Genomic DNA, 20280 nt, shown 5'->3' with positions numbered 1-20280 from the left:
TCGAGTTTGAGAAGTTCTTTGTAGATCTTGGATACCAGTCTTTTATCTGTAGTGTCATTTGCAAATATATTCTCCCATTCCGTGGGCTGCCTCTTAGTTTTTTTGACTGTTTCCTTGGCTGTGCAGAAGCTTTTTATTTCGATGAAGTCCCACAAGTTCATTTTTTCTTTTGTTTCCCTTGTGGCATAATGTTTTCAAGATTCATCCATATCGTAGCATGTTAGTAGTACTTCATTCCTTTCTATGGGTGAAGAATATTCATTTATCCATTTACCTGTTGATGGACATTTGGTTTGCTTCTACCTTGGCTATTGTAAGTAGTGCTGCTATGAACATTGATGTACAAGTATTTCTTTGAATTCCCATTTTCAACTCTTTTGGGGATATACTTAGGAGTAAAATTACTGGGTTGTATGGTAAATATTTGTTTAATTTTCTGAAGAACTGACTTCATTCATTCTTGTTGCATTGGACAGGTAGTAGCTTCTTCCCTGTCATGCTTGGTCTCCCCCCTCCATTTTTTTTTAAGGATTTATTTATTTATTTGAGAGAGAGAGAGCATGTGCGTGGGCTGGGGGAAGGGCAGAGGGAGAGGGAGAGAGAATCTCAAGCAGACTTACCACTGGGCTTGGACCCCAGTGCAGGGCTCAATCTCACGTCCTGGGATCATGACCTGAGGCAAAACCAAGAATCGGACGCTCAACGCAACCGAGCCACCCAGGCGCCCCTCTCCCTCTCCATTCCTACATATCACCTTATCTCCAAGTCAGGATGTAGACATTTTATTTTTCTTGTTTTCGTCATCAACATTCCCAAACCCAGCATTCCTAAGTTGTTCTTGCCATCTTCTTGTCGTGCCTCTTGTTCAATAGCACAACCATCCTCAAAGCCTTTTGATTTCCTACTCTAAGCACCTCAGGTTGTTTCCAGTCACCGCGATCCTTAAGTCCCCTCCTGGGGCTGGTGCACATTGGGTTCCTTAGCTCTTCCCACCCTCACCCCTCCGTCCTCTTCCACTCCCACCCCAGATTTCCTGTGTAGTGGCTGAACAATAAACAGACCTGCCTTAACCTTCTAGCTTTATGCCCTCCTCACCCCCACTGCCCTGGCCATTTGCCAAGTCTTCTGTGCTTTGTCCTGGGCTTATTAATACCTTAGCAGCACCTATATTTGACCTGAAGAGAGATTGTTTTTCCCTCTTCCTATTTGATGCTGCTTCTGATTGGGTATCATGAAGCCGACCTTTATGTTTCTTACTGCTGAGAGGTGGTTTTGAATGAGATGCTCAACCCCCCAGCTCCCATACCACAATTTCCACCCATGTCCAGTTCCACCCAAAGAGTAGACACGTTAGGCTACAGGTCACTGCAAGGCTATATTATGCTGCTTTGGATGCTCCAAATCATTGCCCCCTACCATGCACTAGAATGATGCTTTCTGACCCATGTCGAATTTAAATAACTATACCTGTGGCCCCATTTAATGTTGACTTCCTGATTTTACTTTGTTCTTGATATGTTCCTTGTATGTTTATATCTACCCATGTGCCCATTTCGATTAGTAGTCAGGAAGCAAGGATTTGTACATGCGTAAGATGACAGGCTTGGGAGAGGTGGGAGAGGCGGGTATGGCCGGATGGCAGCTACGGAAAAAGAAAATGTTCAGATTGGAATAACAAGTTGAGGAAAGCAGACATGTGGGGCTAGGTTAGAAGACGCAGAATGGCAAAGTAGAGGGATTTATATTGATAAGGCAGCATGTATAACTTTGTCTTCTTGGATTACCCAAGTCCATCCTTAAAGAGGCTTTGTCTTCTTGGATTACCCAAGTCCGTCCTTAAAGAGGCTTTGTCTTCTTGGATTACCCAAGTCCGTCCTTAAAGAGGCTCCCTCCAGCAAGCTGGGCGGTCAAGGGAACATTGTCCTACCCTGAAAAGAATCTCAATGATGGTGTCACCTGGATAGTAGAATTGGGAAATCCAATGATAAATGGCAAGTTGATGAATCTAGGGGCACAACAATGGAGCTTTGGTGTGGAGAGAAGACCCAAAATCTGGTAGGAGTCTGGGTCAGAACCCAGAGACCCCAACAACGTAAAATCTGAGGACAGGACTGTTTTAGGGGGCTGGAGAAGCTTCTAGGGACTGAGAGTCTCACTTTAGGAAGCTTGAGATGGTGCCGGGATAGCATCATGAGAGTTGTGTACCTGGTGTTGGCCATTCTACCTTTGTACATTTAGCTCGGGGGGGGGGGTGTCAGAAACTTAAGGTCCAAGCAGGTAACTTAAGTAAATGAAGCAGGCCATATGTAAGTGCAAACACACACTTTGTGTGAGTTACATGGACCATAGTGCAATGTAGAGCCCATGCTCTCTGTACCTGGAATAGTGTCTTGCCTGGGGCAGGCACTCAAAAATTCATTTGTTAACTCTCTAAACCTCCCTACAACCTAACAACTAAAGAGGCAATGCCTGCCCATTAGTGAGTCTCCAGTACTGTGCTCCATTGCCAGGGCTGGCATTTATTCTCAGTCATCAGGGCTGGTGTTGTAGCCCTGGTCACGTATTTGAAACTCACGCCTAGGTAAACCTGAGTTTGAATCCTAGCTCCACTTCTTACTTAGCTGAGTATTCCTTGACAAATTATTTAACCTCTTTCACCTTAACTTTCTTCATCCATAAAATGGGGATAGTACTACTCATACTACCCTATTGGTAGGGTTATTGTGAAAATTAACTGAGATCGGACTCCTATAATTATTGTTTTCCATATTCTAAGCAGGAAACAGCATCCTTTCTAACGTTATCTTTACACAAAGCTTAGAGAAGTAGAGGTCAGAGACTAGAGGTGGGGGTTTGCACAGTGATGTGATCTGTTGGGTCCCCAAAGTTGGTGGTGCTAATGAATCATGAGACGTTGTTAAATATATGAAATTCTAATTTTGTTGGTATGGTAGGGTCCAGGAATCATTATTTTTATTAAGTACTTTTAGATGTTCCTGATAGGCACCAAATCAGGAACTACCCTATTCTCTCAACAAGGTGAGTGTCATCTCCTGCCTCTGCCTCTTCACACAGAACCCGGTGCCACAGTCTACCTGCATCAGGTGCTCAGTGCATAGGATTGACTGATGGGCCAGTGTAAAAGTTTGAGTGCTCCCTAGCCAGTTGGGATGGGGGTCTTTTCCCCACCCTTTATTACTTCCTCTGTCATAGAGCTTGTTCCATTGCCCCAGTGAGATGTAGGCGTCCCCGAAGTCTGAGAGTAAAGGACAAGGGGAAAAGAAGCCCAGGGATCTTGTTGGGTTTCACGATAAACTAAACACACAGGGTAAGGATCAGGTTTCTATCCTAGGAGGGGAGATCCGGTCTAGGCAGATTAGCTTGTTTATGAGTGATTTCTCCATCACGTCCCCTTAGGGCATGGACCCAGTTGGCTGACCTTGCTCAAGCCACCTGTTGACAGGGCTTCCTGTGTCCTGAGCTGGGCCTCCAGCACCCTCCTGCCCCCTTGTCTTTGTCAGACGCTCTGACTTGTAGCAGCTGTCATTGCTGAGCTCCTCTTCTGCCTGGCAGCTGCACTCAGTGCCTCATAATTATGCCCCTGGGGGGACTTCCTTGGAGGTGGAATATTATAGCACCGCCTTGAGAGTTCTCCCAGTTTTGCATTAATTCCAAATGATAGGGACGTGGAAAGCGGCATAGGGATAGAGGGCTGGGAGACAGATGCAGAGAGATTGGAAGAAGAAAGGAGAAACCACAGACAGAAAAAAGAGGAAATGAAAAATCTCAGGAAGAGAGGCCAAGAAAGACCTAAGGAGAGAAGTTAAAATCTGGGAAGCCAGTGAAGCGGTGAGTGGTATTCTTAGCACACACATGCAGAGTATGAAAGTCCTTGCTATTATCTGAGGAGGAGTGACATCCATGAGCACTGTTTCCTTTTTGTTTAAACAAGTTCCTGAGTAGGAACCACTAGACAGATGCAGTGACTCAGCAGAGGCAATAGGTAGGATGTTTGGAGTTTGCAAGCGCTGACTGATGTTTCCCAGCAGTGAGATCCTGGGAATTGTAGGGAGTGTGCGCAGTGACTCACGTGACCACAAGGCCTCCCTGCTTTACAGCCTCGGCCTTGCTTACCTGTTCTCTCTCACCTACATACCTATCCACCACCCACTTAGTGACCACGCCCCACTATCTCAGAGGTCCTTGGCCACAGGACCCTGACTGCGCTCACACGCCATCTTCTTCCTTCCAAACGCCACCTCCCTCAAAGAGTTTCTTGGGAGCCATGACTTCTTTTCTGTCAGGTGTCAAATCCTTTGCAGGCTCTTGCACCAAGCATCCTTCCCATCTGTGTCTCAGATTTCTGACCTGGGAAATGTACCTCAGGCTCACTGCTAACTCCGCCTTGCTGTGTGGAGTAGTGAGTGAACATCTTTCAGAAGCTTGGAGCTTGTCAGATGAAAGATGCCACGGTCAGCTTCTCTTCTTCCCCCCACTCCCCACCTCCCCTTCGCCCCTGAACCAAATTCTGCTCTTCCCTTTCTTAATGTTTACCAGGCACGTGAGCCCTTGATTACCAAAGCAAGTCACCTGAGGTCTGTGAACCTTGGTAGAGCCCAATTCTCCAACCTCATCCCACTCACCTCTGCAGCATTTGACACTGTTGACCACCTACTTCCTTTTTAAGATTGTAAAAGTAATGCACGCTCGTTGTTTAAAAAAAAAAAGAAAGAAAGAGAGAAAGAAAGGAAAAGAAAATCCAACACTATAGAGTTGAATTTAAGTAAAATATAAAAACTGCTAGTCCTCTCACCTCCCCCATACAGTCATGAAATGTGTCTCCAATTCAGCCGCCTCTCTCCAACCCTCTTTCTAAGCATTTACCATATTCATTTTTTTTTAAGATTTTATCCATCCATTTGTCAGAGAGAGCGCAAGTACAAGCAGGAGGAGCAGCAGGCAGAGGGAGAAGCAGGGTCCCTGCTGAGCAAGGAACTGGATGTGGGGCTCAATCCCAGGACCCTGGGACCACGACTCGAGCCGGAGGCAGACGCCCCATCAACTGAGCCACCCAGGCGTCCCTTCCAGCTGGAGTCTTTTTTTTTTTTTTTTAATTTATTCGACAGAGAGAGAGACAGCCAGCGAGAGAGGGAACACAAGCAGGGGGAGTGGGAGAGGAAGAAGCAGGCTCCCAGCAGAGGAGCCCGACGCGGGGCTCGATCCCATAACGCCGGGATCACGCCCTGAGCCGAAGGCAGACGCTTAACCGCTGTGCCACCCAGGCACCCCACATTTACCATATTCAAGTGTTAAGTGCCTGTTACTTCTTACTTGAGGTCAGTGACTGTTCATCTGTATGTCTTCATTGTTGGGCACAGTGCCTACCATATAGCAGGCATTCATTAAGTATCTGTTGAAAGAATAAATGAAGAAATGAATGAGTTAGTAATAAGAAAATTGGACTAGCATTCAAATCTCTGCTGCTTCCTTGTTGGGTGGACCTCAGTTTCTTTACCCTTCAAATTGGAATAATAATTCCTGACCTCCCTGCTGCCTCATGGGGTTCCTTTGAAATTAAATATGATGTCAGAAATAGCACCAGCACAGTGCTTGTTGAGTCCGATTCTAAAGGGACCTAGTTGCCCTTCTCCCTGCGCAAGCCTGGGCCCACCCCCTGGCTGTTGAAGACCCACTGTGCAGAGCCTGTACTGCCAGCTGTTGAGAAAGCATAAGAAGTTACCAGCCTGCGCTTGGGGAGCTTATGGTTTGACTGGGGAGATGCAGCCAGGCCCCGCCCGTGGAGCTGCAGTATGGATGCTAAGCCAAAGGCCCAGGGTTTGGGGAGGGACACGGAGGAAGACACCGGAAGAGAGCTTCTGGGAGTATGTGTGCGAATGCAGGCTGGGTCGTTAGTTTAGGAAAAATGAATGAATGAGTTTTAGGTCAACCTTTATTCCATGTGGGAGGCTGTTGCGACATCATCGGCTACTTCTTCTCCAGATCTCTGCCGATCCTTCCATGACAGGAACTCAAACTTGTTACATGATCCACCAAGAAAGTACACTTTACATTGCCAGTACAACACACCCACTTACATGTAGACATAACTGGAACAAAAGTTTAACAGTACAATACTTATTGCAACTAAGGGGGATACTGGGACATTTTTCATTTTTTAAAGATACTGTTTGCAACCCACTAAATAGATTTCATGGACCACTGATGGGATGTGATCTTCAATTAAAAAATACTGTCTGGTTCAATGATTCCACTTGAAGGTTTCTTTCAGTTCCGTTCTGTTCTATCTTGTTAACTCCAGTTTTTGGTTGAGAAGACCAAAGCTCAGTGAGAGTAAGAATCTGTCCAAGGATGTGTACCTGATAAATGGCAAGGCCAAGAGGCAAATGCAGGTCTGTGTGACTCTAAAGCCCATTGACTGAGTCATGTCCCTTTCTCTGGCACTTTGCCTCGAGGCTCTATCAGCCGGTCACTGGGTCGCTAATCAAGGATCATTTCTTTGTACCCCAGGATGTTTGGCCAAGGTGACAGATAAGCCTGCCTTGTATTATCAAGTACTACTAGCCTAAAGCTGAGCAGGCAGCCCTTAGACAATGAGATTTTAAATTTATTTTTGAGGGAGGAAGGGGGCAGTGCAGAGGGAGAGAGAGAATCTTAAGCAGACTCCATGCTCAGTGTGGAGCCCTATGTAGGGTTTGATCTCACGAACCTGAGATCATGACCTGAGCTGACATCAAGAGCTAGACAGTTAACTGACTGAGCCACCCAGGCGTCCCAGACAATGAGATTTTAACGCTCCCCTCCCCTCCCCCACCAATCGGCAGAGTTAGTTACAGAGAAAAGGTACAGTAAGATTGATTTCTTGCACAGTAGCTAAAGATAACAAGACAAAGCCATGTCTCCGCTGCCCACAGCACTGTCCTCACACCCCTCCCTCTCTCCTTTGGACCTCCTTAGTCAGAAACTGGGGGAGTCTCCTGTGTCACCCCAGGGAAAGAAGGAAGGCTGAGGGAAGACAATTAGAGAAGCAGATGAGCTGGGGAAAGAAGGGAGCTGAGGAAGCCCAGGAGTGCGGACCGACCGGGAAGGGTTTCCAGAGAAGGCTGCTGTTACCACAGGCCTCTAGTATCTTTGACATCCAAACGCTGCCAGAAGGCAGTAGGTTTCATGGGAAGAAGGAGGCAATTACAGGCTGTGTCCAGCCACCGTTGTAAAATCATTGGCAGCGGTGGAGGGGGAGAGGAGTAGGCTTTGGGTGTCCCGCTGAGATAAGGGAGAAACCAGCTGAGACAGCTCACAGAACTGGGCAGAACTAGTGTCCTGCCAAGCGGGTCTCTTCCCCTCTTTGTGCCGAGTGGTGGGTCATTGATAGACTAATTGTATTTGCTGACATGTGCGTATGACATATGCACAGGCGGACACATGCACGAGCGTGGACTACATCACACAGACCACTATTCAGTTTGGTTTGCTTTTGAAATCTCTTTTATTTCATGTTGGAAACTAATAAGCAGACCTGGTTTGAATTGATCTTTGCACTTTTTCCCTCCGTGGACCTCATAGCACAAATTATATATGTAATGGGTTTGTGTGTGTGTGTGTGTGTGTGTGTGTGTAGGTGTGTGTGCGGGCGGGCACATGGGCGTTTTTTGATGCTTATAACATCCTGGAAAGGGCAACGTTATTATTTTATGACATGAAGCCAGAACAGAAAAGGGGCCACCACTCACCAAAGATGGCAGCATGGGTGAGTGCAGAACCAGGATGAAAGTGTGGGTCTGACTTTCAGATCCAAAGTCCTGTCTGCCTTGAATGCCACAGTTAGTAATTCACCTCACGGAGAGCCTAGGCTGGGCTCCTATAAAAATTTACTACTTTCAAGAAGCCAAAGAATAACTCCATTCAATACCAATCACTCCATTATTCTGCATGTACTGTTTACTTACTAGTGTACCGTCTACCTACTAGTCTGTGCTGTATTAAGTTATATTTGCTGGTGCTTTTGTAAAAATCTATTTTTTCTCTTCATATTAGTCTAGTGTTCTCAAATTTGAGGATATAAAAACTCTTTAAAGTTAGGATAAATTCCTAAACCTTCTATTTCTTTCTTTACCCTCTGCCCTCAAACCCCACACCCCTCCCTCCATGTGCATATACATATCCCTCTGGTCTTATGAAGACTTCATCATAGGATTTAACAGATAGTCTACGCTATGTAACCAGGGAATTAACTAGTTACTTGGTAGCTGTGCTTTGAGACAACCTGGGGTTTGGCTGTCGTCCTAGAATAAATTATCATCGGTGAAAGAATAAAGAGAGCTACAGGTGACCACCATGCTGACTTTACCCGGAGAAATGGCAACAGCAACAGTGGCTCTCACAACAGCCTTCTTCCCTGTTGATTCCCACTGCAGTCTCCAACCTTGGACTCCCAAGAGCCCAGCCAGGGAAAGGAGGGTCCTATCTACACTGCCCCCTCCATCCCATCCTTCTTGGATAGGTGAGTTGCTTCGGATAAACCCCAAATTAAGACTTGGCTCTTGCTGAAATTTGCCTGGGGGAGAAATTTGCCCCTATCCTTAGGTTTGACTTTTGTGGTTCCTGGCTTCTCTCATTCTTTCTCATCCCATTTTCAGAATGTTTGCAATGGATGAGATATTGTCTCCCTGGCACACTTTGCTGTCATGGGGGATGGTGTCCTGAAGACCCTTGTTTCACATTACCAGGTCCACGATTGCTATCTTCAGAGAGATAGGGGTCTGAATAGGTCTGCCTCTCAAATTGTCTTGCATCTGGAGTTGATAGGAGTTGGGGGAGGTGAATGGGGAACTGGAAACAAAGCTCTGTGGAACCCGCCAAGGATTTTCAACCCTCTCCCATGAAGAGCCCTAGATCAGTGACAAGTGGGAGCATTGCCATTTGCAACTCCATCCATCTTTTTTTGTCTTCCTTCATTTGCATAGATTTGAGCCAGTTAAGCATCAGCCAATAGTCTTCTTAAAAATCAGCCTGTAACCCAATTTGTCTCCCCCATTTTTTTTTTAACTTCTAAAACTACAGTGTACCTGTAGATATATCCCTGAAAAATTCTATGTGGTTCAGATTTTTTTAGGGGTTGAAATACTTTGAAATGCATTAGGGGGCTTTGTTATTTAAAGAAAACGTTGATGGATCTGCTAACAACACGAGGCTTTTCTTTGTGTGTGTTTATCATCAAATCACAGAGGGTAACATTTGGAATGCCCCTAAATGTCATCATTTTATAGGTGAGAAAACGGAGGGTCTGTCTGAGAGAGTCACTGGGATCACAAAGCTAGCAGGAGAACGAAGACCAAAAACTCTGGCCTCCGGACACCTAGGCCCGTGCTCTTCCTATCATAGGAACAACAGAATATGGCAAAATGTTCCAGTTTTGATTCTCCTATATTTTCATTCCTATCTCTACTACTTAAATACATTTTTTAAAAAATTACAAGTGTATAATGTAAACAGTGTCTTCCTAGGGGTAAGAACCCTAAAAAGTTTAATATGCCTTCCTGAGTTTCCTTTATGCCTGTATGACACATGTACACAGGTAAACCTCTCTATTTGTAGATATAAGTACATTTTTAAAAAAGAGTTTTTGTTTATTTATGTTTGGAGAGAGAGAGCATGAGCTGGGGGAGAAGAGAGAGGAATAAGCAGACTCCACACTGAGTGCAGAGCCCGACTTGGGGCTCGATCCCATGACCCTGAGATCATGACCTGAGCCGAAATCAAGTCGGACGCTTAATCAACTGAGCCACCCAGGCTCCCTGACATAAGTACATTTTTAAATAAAACTTTTATTTTAGAATAGTTTTATATTCACAAAAAATTGCAAAGATAGTACAAGGAGTTCTTTTTTTTTTTTTTTTTTTTTTAGGCTCCACACCCAATGTGGGTTTCGAAGTCCAACGTGGGGCTGGACCTCACCACCACTGAGATCAGTCTTGCCACTCCACTGACTGAGCCAGCTCCTAGGGAGTTCTTATTTACCTTACACCCCGTTTCCTCTGTTATTAATGTCTTAACATTAGTATGGTACATTTGTTATAATTAATAAACTAATATTGATTCATTGTTATTAATTAGGGTACATACTTTATTCTTATTCCCTTTCAAATGTCCTTTTTCTGTTCAGGATTCCATTCACATCATCGCATTATATTCATTTATGTCTCCTTAGGCTGTTCTTGGCTGTGACAGTTTAAAAAAAAAACTTTTTTTAGATCATTTCACTTTTGTAACATTGTATGGCAACATTTTTTCACATAACCATATGTTTTGAACATGTTTCAGGGTTAGTGAGTGAGGCTTTGCCCACCTTTAAAATCGCCATGGCATGACTCTACCCCATCATTTTACACTGCCCTTGGCAGGGAGCACCTGTCTGACTGTCCCTGAGCCTAGGTGCTGTCTCGTAAAGTAGACACTTCCTGCTGTCTCAGAGTTCGGACACTCTCGGAGGCGGAGAACTCGGGTGGGAATGGACTGACAGAACTCAGAGAAAAGCAACCAAGTGGCCTGCGGTGCTGCTGGCACCCTGCCCCTCTGCACCCCACGTGTGCCTCTGCGGGTGTGAGAGTTGACGCTTCTGGTTGAAGCCCTTTCCCATGAAGGGCTTGTTCTGGGAGGCCCAGCAAAACACAAGAATTTGGTTAACAGTATGAACCAACAGTGGGGCAACCACCTTGGCAGGCAGAACACTCCCTGTCACTGGCTATTTCTAGCAGTGGCTTGGTGGCCACCTGTCAGGAGTGCTTGAGTAGAAGGTTAGTATAAACCTGTGAGGGAAACTTCTGATGATTATCAATTATAACTAGAAAAGATCTAAAAACTCCTGTAGCCTGAGGTCCCGCAGCCAGTGGGGACAGAACGTCTTCTCTCACTCCCCTGCCGCGCAGGCTGGACCTCCCATTAGTATGAGCTGATGAAGACAAAGCTTACGCATCTTTCGCAGATGGTTTCTGTCACCTCAGAAGGGCGAGTACATATTTTGAAACAACTATCTGATTTTAACCTTTCACCTATTTCACCGAGGTTTGGTTTTCTGCGGACGTCCCTGGGAACAGCGTAGCCTCTGATGTGCCTCGCACCTTCCCGCTTAAACATTCACCAGCATCCAGGCCCCCTGTTCTCTGCCTCTGACCCCTCGTTTCCGACAGAGCTCCAGGGCTGTCCTCCCGCGTCCTGGGCCTACAAATGCACTCCCAGGACTGGCCTCCTCCGGCTGAAGCCAGAGGAAGGGAAGCCCTAGACAGCCCTCTTTGTCTCATTCCACAGAGCCCCCCAGCAGGCTTCCCACACTGCAAAATAGAATCAGCCCTTTCTCAAGAAGGAGCCTGGGAGCCAGAGTCCTTTTCTGCCATGCAGCCTAGGGAGGCGGACGGACAGGACCGCGCGTGACCCCAGCTAGGCGAGGCACCAGGCTCCGAATGCCTTGTGAGGGAGTTGCTCCAGTTAGGAAAGGTGTAGACACAACACACTCAGCTGGTTTTTCTCACCCAGCACAGAATCTCTGCCAGGTCTCAGCAGGTATCTGAGACACACTCCCATGATACTGCTTTCCCCATCTCTGCCTGCTTTCCAGCACTTCAGGGATGGTGGACAACTTGTCCTGAGGCAGATGGTGTAGGTCCAGGACATCTGCACCTACAGACCTTCCGTTGTCCCTTTTCTCCCCCTCCTTTATGGAACTTGGACCCCATTTAGGAGTGGGTGGATGGGCTTGTTGAGCAAAAGGGCTGACGGCCAACAAGTACTTTGCAAGTGTAATTGCTTAATAAGTGAGTATTAGGAACGCCTGGGTGGCTCAGTCGGTTAAGGTTAAGGCTCTGACTCTGATTTCGGCTCAGGTCATGATATCAGGGTTGTGAGATTGAGCCCCGTGCGGTGTGTGGGGCTCTGTGCTGGGCATGGAGCCTACTTAGGATTCTCTCTCTCTCCCGTTGCCCCTCCCCCACTCCTTCGCCCTCCCGCCCTTCTCTCAGTAATAATAATAATAGTAATAATAATAATAATAATAATAATAAGCGAGCATCAGAAGGTGGCCTGGGGCCACTGTTTCAGGAGACTCATCTGCACTGAGAGGACAGGAGAGAGGGAGGTTTCCAGGGCCGGAGAAACTCAGGAAGCAACACTGAGTGGGGGAGGGGGAGGCTTCCTGGGGGATTTGGATGATACTGAAACCCGGATATGGGATAGGAGAAAAAATAGCAACTTTGCTCTCAGGAGGGAGTCTTCACTCTCCCAAATGCTGATTTCATCGACCCAAATCAGGTCTCTGCTCCTGTTTGCTGGGACCTATTTTAAGAGAGTCTTATAAATATACAAAGGCGGAAATGCCTGGGTGGGGGGGTGGCAAGAGGATGTGGTTCCACTCCAGGACAGAATCTGACTCAAATCACACCTCTCTCCTGGATTCCAGGCTGTCAGGAGGGATGCCTCCGAGGTGGTGTTTGGAAGGAGGTGTGAGAGCAGAGCTGGTTCTAACCGTGGCCTAGAGATGCTCCTGACAGGCTTGATAATGTGTGTCCGGTGCCTGAGGCTGCAGGGGCAGAGAAGTGTGCTGTGGGTGGGGTAGTGGGAGCAGGGAGGGGAGGACACCGGGAAACCTTTTCTCCACGCTCCAGGAGAGCCTCTATGCTTTATTTCATCCTTGCTGCATGATATCAAAATTAGTACTTATGTGTTAGTCCTCTCTTATCTTACTGGACCACTGAGACTTCTCTGCAGATGGAGACCTTGTTCAACAGACCTCTGTTCACCTCCAGGACCTAGAGAATTTAGTCCGCATTTGTGGAAGTGCAAATTCACCAATCTTAGAGCCTGGAGAGATCATCTAGAGCCTGATCCTTATTTTTCACCTATGTCCAGATTACTTCGGGAGTTAGCTGCCTGGCATCTCCAAGACATTCAACTCCAGTGAGTTTTGGCAGGGACAGAGCACCCAAAGTGCGATACCACTGTTTGAGGCTAGGATGTGGCAGCAAAGGGCAGGCAGGAGGGCTCCAGATACCCTCCTGGCAGTCTTACACATGACAAGTCTTTGAAAAACCAGGAACCCTGCAAACATTTGCCCAGGTGCTGAGCTGATTGCCTGCTGGCCTAGTAAGCAATGAAATAAAGAAGACTATTGTATCCACTCTTTGAGCGGTTGGTGTGGCCTTCTTTGCGGGTGAGAGCTCAGTAGGTGGGGGTAGCAACAACCCCTTAGCCTCAGGTTTCTTCCAGTGGTCTCAGAAATGACTTGGGCAGGGGCGCCTGGGTGGCACAGCGGTTAAGCGTCTGCCTTTGGCTCAGGGCGTGATCCTGGCGTTATGGGATCGAGCCCCACATCAGGCTCCTCCGCTATGAGCCTGCTTCTTCCTCTCCCACTTCCCCTGCTTGTGTTCTCTCTCTCGCTCGCTGGCTGTCTCTATCTCTGTCGAATAAATAAATAAAATCTTAAAAAAAAAAAGAAATGACTTGGGCAGCGGTGGACAGGTGGTAGGAGAGCGAAGCAGCCCTTTCAAGTGTAAGTCAGACTCTTGTGAGCTGTTTATCCCGCCTCAGGCCCAAGGGTGCAATGTGAGTCATTTAATCTAATTGGTTTAATAAGTAAACGATCTGGGTACAAAGAGGAGGGGGTTGGGTCTGTGAGGGAGGGGCAGTGCACAAACCCGACCTAGGCAGCTTTGAAAAGAAACCCCGTTGCCTCCTCTCTAGGGATCAAGATAATTAAACTCGGGGTGGAGATGCTGGGGTGGGGGGGAGGGAGAATAGAGAGACCCAAATGTTGATGTGGAAAGAGAAGTAAAGGCCACGGGCGTGTTATTTGTTCATTAAAGTATAAAACTCAGTGGTTTTAGTATATTCACAAGTTTGTACAACCATTATCACCCTCTAATTCTAGAACACTCTTATTCCCAAAAGGAACCCGGTACCCATTTAACAGTCATTCCCTGTTTCCCTCACACCCCCCACCCCCTCACTGGCAACCTCTATTCTGCTTTCTGTCTCTCTGGATTTGCCTATTGTGAACATTTCATATAAATGGGATCACACAATATGTGATAGGTTGTGTCTGGCTTCTTTTACTTAGCACATGCTTTTGCCGCTCATCCTGGTATCGGTAGTTCAGTTTTTTAAATTGCTGACTAATATTCCGTAGTAGGAGTACACTATATTTTGTTTATCCATTTGTCAACTGATGGATAGCTGGCTTGTTTCCACTTTGGGGCTATAATAAGTAATGCTGCTATGATGTTTTGATTTCTCTTGGGCATGTACCGAGGCGTAGAAATGTGGTAACTCTATATTGAATGTTTTGAGGAACTGCCGGACCGTTTTCCAAAGAGGTCACACTATTTTACATCCCAGCAGCACTGTATGAAGGTCCCGATTTCTTCCACACCCTTGCCACCCTTGCCACTTGTTATGGTCTGTCTTGTGGAGGATAGCTCGCCCATTGGGCAGGGAGTGCCTCTGTACTGGGTTTGAAATAATTTCTGCCTTCTCTGGTCAATGCAGGAAGGTCAATGTTGTCATCCCCATTTCTTTCGTAGATCAGCTGTTCCAGGTGGGAAAGAAATGTGCTCCAGGTCACAGAGGTGATTGTATGACATAAGCAGCAACATTTTACATCTGTTGAAGAGATGTCCGTGATATATTGTTGAGGGGAAAAAAGCCAGTTGCAGGATAGGATGTATAGTATAAGCCCATCTATGTTTTAAAAATGTACACTCCCATCAGACTGGCAAAACTTTTTAAGATTAATATGTGGTGCCGATGAAGTTGCCTGGAAACTTGTAAATAACGCTGGTGACAATGTGAATTGTTTTCACACACCTTTTTAGAAAGGAATACTCAGGGGCCCCTGGATGGCTCAGTTGGTTAAGCATCTGACTCTTGATTTCAGCTCAGGTCACAGTCTCAGTGTTATAAGATCAAGCCCCGTGTGTCAATCTCTGCTTGAGATTCTCTCTCTCTCTCTCCCTCTGCCGCCCCTGCTTGTGTTCTCTCTCTCTCTCTCTCTGTCAAATAAATAAATAAACCTTTAAAAAAAGTAATATTCAATTACGGACATTTTAAGAATACGCTTTGCCTCGCAATCTCACTTTGGAACTTGATCTGTAGAAACTATAGCAGCCATATACGCTTGAAGCATTGCTTGGAAACAATTGGATGTCTATGAGTGGGAAGCTGGTTTGCTAAATTGTGCTAAAGCCATACTATGGAGTATTTTTGTAGCTATTTTTTAAAAAATGAATTATGGTTTGACCCAGAGAAATGTCCGTGATTGCGAGTGAGAAAAGCAGAGTAATATGTATGCAATATGAACCTATTTTCTAAAACAAAAGAAACTAATAAATTCTATTAGTATGTGAGAAAGTAGAAAGGTATGGACGTTTACTTAACTATTAACATTAGTTATGGTGGGGAGGGACAGAAGAGGTGAGATACTTTTTGAAAAATATGTCTCTAGAGTTCACTTCTTGTGGTGAACACTTGGAATTTTTAGGAAACGAGGAACTATGCAATAGAAAGAATTTGTAATCAAAGCAGAATAATGGATGAGAACAGACACTGGAAACAGAGACCTTGGGTTCTGATCCTGGCTCTGCCCCTTATCAGCTATGTGACGTTGGGAAGTTACTTAACCTCTGAATTTTAATTTCCTCATCTGTAAAAGGGAAGAAATAATAGTACCTCTCTTAAAGGGGTTTTATGAGAATTAAGTGGGACAATGTTTGTAAAATGCTTAGCACACTGCCTGGCACATAGTGAATGCTAAATATATTAACTATTAGTATTATCTCCAGTATTTATTGAGCACTTACTATATGCTACTCTCATTTGATTTTCATGATCACCCCAATAAGGTAAATCCTACTAATATCAGTATTTTAGAGAAGGAAACCAAAGTTTAGAGGTTAAGATTAGATAGCTGGGTACCATCGAGTCTGCCTGTAGTGTTCTTGCTTTTAACCTTCGTGTGAAAGTATATGGACACTATTAACTGACATCATTCATTCTCTAAGTATCTGCTCTGTGTTAGGCATAATGAACAAAATACATGTAGGGAGAAGATAGATTTTATACATAGACAGGCATAATATGTCAAGTGGTAGTAAGTGCTATTAAGAAAGATAATGCCAGGTAAGGGAGAAAGATGGGCTGGGGAGAGACAGCATCTGGTGTAGGTAGAATGATCAGAAAGGCCTCTGATACTTGAGCAGACACTGGGGTGAGGAGAGCAAATGTGCCATGTAAATACCCGAGGGAGTGTATTTCAGGTAGCGGAAGTGCAGGGACCCTGAGGTATGTGTACCTGGCATGTGGGACAAACAGCAACGAAAAGCTGGAGTGGAGTGCTGGTAAAGAGATATACGAGATGACACCAGGGCAAGGATTTAATCTATAGGGCCTCCTTAGCTGGGTGACTGTATCATTTGTTGTCCAAACTGGGACACTTTTGATAGGAAAAGTGAGTCCTGGCTGTTAATAATGCTGCCAGGACAACCCCTGAACTGGGTCTGTCCCCAGCAAACTTTGCTCCTAGGTGATCCAGGGGATCTTGGATTATAATTTGAGTGTGTTGGGAAAGCACTGCAGGGTTTTGAGCAGGGAATTGACATGGCCTGACTTACATTTTAGTGTAGTCGCCCCTGTTCTAGACTGTAGGGTATGAGGGTGTGCGCTCAGAGACTAGACGAGAGGATGGGTGTGATGAGGGCAGCAGAAGTCAAGGGGTCAGCGTAGGCAGATTTGGGATAGTTTTTGGAGGTACAGCTGACAGGACTTGCTGATGAATTGGGATATGGGGAGAGAAATCAAGAATGGCTCACAGATTTCCAACCTGGGCAGTTGGAAGGCCGGAGTTGCCATTCACTAAAATGGGGAGGATGGGGGAGGAGCCGGTTTGGCAGGAAAAGTCGAGACCTGTTAAGTTTGAAATGCCTCTCCGATCTCCAAGCGGGGAAGTGAGTAGGTAAATCAGATATACAAATGTGGAGTTCAGGGAAGGTCAGGGCTAAAACTAAGGAAGGCAGGACAGACTGATGGTATTCAAAAAGATCGGAAGAGATCCGCAAGGGTTGGAGTGTAGATAGGAAAAAGTAGTCCACAGACTGAACCCCGAGGTAAGTTATACAGCGTGTAAAGAAAGGGCAAATGAGGAGCATCTAGCAAAAGGACCGAGGGGTGTCCCATGGGGAGGAGAGTGCGAGTACAGGGGATGGTAACTTTCTGCTCCGTAAACGTGTCTACTGTGCTATTGGGGGAGGATGGTGTTCCGCTGCTACTTTTATTTCAGAAAAAACCTTCTGGGTTCCAGTCAGGGAACTGGGCGGGGCTTGGAGAGGACAAATGGAAACAATCCAGATTGCCCTATAAGATCTAGGTCTCCTAGGGCCAGTGACTGACTTCCATTCCCAGACCCAGCAACTCCACCGGCTTCCCAAAACGCTTACTCTGCACCGGCTTCGTCGTGAAGTCTTCCCTGCCCGCCAGGGTCCTCCTCTCCACATTCCAGAGCCTTGTGTGGTGACTCACTGTGCACCATGTCATGTTACCAAACCCATCCTGCATGTGTAAAGTAGAGTTGTGTCACAGAAAAAAGCACAGAGGGTACAGCCTGGGTGTGAAAATCCAGCCCAGCAGTACTGGAGTGCGATGGCAGGGCTGTCAGCGGCGACTTCTCACTCCTGACCTGGGTTGGCTCTTTTGCCTCCATCTCCTTCTGTAGATGGGTCTCCAGAATATTGGTTTGTGCCGGGTGGCAGTGAGGGTTAACTGGGCGGCAGTGGAAAGACTGTGGACTTTGGAACCAAAAAGAAACAGTTTGAATCCCAGTTCAGCTATTTACAGGATCTTGAGCAAATCATGCAAACTCTTTAAACATCAGTTTTATTATGAGGAGAATGGGGAAAATAGTCCTTACCTTACAGGGTTATTGTCCCTTGGAAATTAAGCCATGTAAAATGCCTGGCAGGGTCGGTGGTTGGTCAGTCCGTAAGTGCTAGTACCACAGTTAATCGAGGAGCTGCTTGTGACCCCGTCTGTGGGGAACAGACACTTCATTCATTCATGGACTGAATTAATCTTTCTAACCGAATGGGGGGGGTGGGGAAATGAGACAGCTGAAGCTCTGAGAGGTTAAGGGACTTGCCAGAGGTCACACACATAGATGGTGGCAAGGCCTGGATTCATTTCTAGATCTTTCTGACTCTGAACGTGGTTCTTTAACAAATACGTGGTCAGCCGCCCACCCAGAGCCAGGCCAAGCAGCGCCGTCTCCATACTCGATGCTCAGTAAATCTAGTTAACGGGCTGCTGATGCAGCTTTCCTTCCCCAGGTCTCTCTTTTAAAGCTTACTGCCCACTAGAGCCATTTAGTGCAAGCATCACAACTCTAATAGACGGATCCGAGAAGCCAGTTCAAAACCAATAGCAGACTGTGCAGGCTTTGTGAGAAATGCGGATCTGTTTTGTACGGCAGACCTAGGTCGCTGCCTTCACCCGCTCGAGGGAATATTTGCATCTTACTCCACAAACTGCCTACAACAGGCTCTTTGAAAGATGGAAAGCATATTCCCCTAAGACCCGGGAATGCTAAACAGTTAATAGATTCCCAAGGGTTTTATGTATTACCAAGATACCGACCACTATCACAGCTCATTAAATATCAAAGTTAACGCTCAGGAAGCCAAAATAATCTAAGTTCTCTGTGCCTCACTTGTCTTCCCTAGTACTCCAAGTAAGAGAAAGTTCCCGAAACCATTTGGGTATCACCCAGGTAAAATGAGAGTCACACAGATCCGAAAGGTGGAAATAGTAGACTGCTAGCGGCGCGCAGCTCCGTGGTGGTGGTCTGCCTCTTGCTTTTTAATCTCCGAGCCTTCTTGTAGCATCGGCTGCTCCAAAGTGCCCACTTTTTCCTTTTTTGGTAGAGGACCAGAGTAGTCCGCCGATTTCTGAGCGGTTTTTATCAGCTCATCTGTTTGGCTATCCTTGAGTTCCTCTTTGGTTCCCACCAGACCTTGTTGATTGGTTGTTTCACTGAGGTTCTTTGAGCTAAGTCAGGCACGCAAGTTCAGGCTGAGTGACTGGCTTCCTAGCACGATCTACTCGGCAAAAAGTTGGTTAAGTTGAGCCACGCAGCTTTCAGTAGTGCTCATGATAATGCCGAAAGTTTTCTTCGATTTGCCAGGTTGGCCACTTTCATATTCTTGGCTTTCCCCCATCTCCATGTGTGCTCTGTGTTTGGCGTAGCAGTGGTTCTGTGCTGTCTCCACTTTTGTGTACGGTTTGGGCCAGCAGTCACTTCTGTCCAGACTTGATGGTGGACCTGGATTGGCCTGCTGGCTCAGCGAACGGGAGTGGTGGAAGAGATTGGTGGGAGTGCTGGCCAATGGCAGGCTAGGTGGGAGATGGAGGGCCTTGGAATGATAGGCAGCCCTCTTGTTAGTCCAGCTATAAATGGGCTGGATAGAGTTGTGTGGCTCAGTCATGTTTGGCCATTTGTAGTGAATTTAGCAAATTTGGTAAGGCTAAGGACAATAGAGTTCTGTGAAACTGATAATTTAGTGTCAGATAAACAATGTGACTGTTTGGCCTGAGTTTCTGGGAAAGATGAATTGTTTCAAACATTCTGTTGCCTTGGTCACACCACATAGCCTGATTTGGGGTTCAGAAAATATGGTCACTGACACATCAGATAACCAGTCGATTTAATCAGATACTCATTTTTCCACTTACTGTACTTTTCCCTTTAGACATAGAGCTGGTGCTTTGATTGTGTGGGATGTAAAAACCATATACTAAATAGTTTAATCAGCCGTCCTAAGAGTCAATGTTTTATTGCATTTGTGAAGGTAAGAGTAGACTGGTAGAAATTGTATGGTATTGATGGAATCATCCTATGGTATTATGACCAATAGTGTCTAAGCTGAAGTAGATATTTTAATAATTACACTGCAGTCCAGGGAGCAGAGTTTTATTTGTGAAGGTAGAAGACATATAATATCAAGCGAGTTATTGGTGCTTCTACTCAGCATTTTTCTAATTGAGTCTAAATTTTTTCCTATTCCCAAACATATTTATCCATTTATTTTAGAAGTAGTTGTTAGGGGCGGCTGGGTGGCTCAGTCGGTTGAGCGTCTGCCTTCAGCTCAGGTCATGATCCCAGGGTCCTGGGATTGGGCTCCGTATCAGGCTCTCTGCTTAGTGGGGAGCCTGCTTCTCCCTCTCCCTCTGCCT

General features: G+C 46.1%; 1 protein-coding gene and 1 long non-coding RNA gene across 4 annotated transcripts in view; one reads left to right on the top strand and one right to left on the bottom strand.

Annotated features, from left to right (window-relative positions):
- B4GALNT3 (beta-1,4-N-acetyl-galactosaminyltransferase 3) overlaps nucleotides 1–20280 on the top strand; it is an 86802-nt gene that overhangs the window by 27829 nt on the left and 38693 nt on the right. The gene's annotated exons all lie outside the window — the stretch shown is intronic.
- LOC148107743 (uncharacterized) overlaps nucleotides 82–20280 on the bottom strand; it is a 41141-nt gene continuing 20942 nt past the window's right edge. For both annotated transcript variants that reach the window (XR_015721587.1, XR_015721588.1), the window contains exons 3-5: nucleotides 5332–5410; nucleotides 621–673; nucleotides 82–241 (exon numbers count right to left, since the gene is read on the bottom strand). This is a non-coding gene — a long non-coding RNA (uncharacterized LOC148107743). The remainder of the gene's footprint in view (nucleotides 242–620; nucleotides 674–5331; nucleotides 5411–20280) is intronic.

Source organism: Ursus americanus, chromosome 25, assembly GCF_024610735.1.
Source record: "Ursus americanus isolate L20-20 chromosome 25, mUrsAme1.1.p, whole genome shotgun sequence".
NCBI lineage: Eukaryota > Metazoa > Chordata > Mammalia > Carnivora > Ursidae > Ursus > Ursus americanus.
This window is presented reverse-complemented; position numbering and strand designations above follow the sequence as displayed.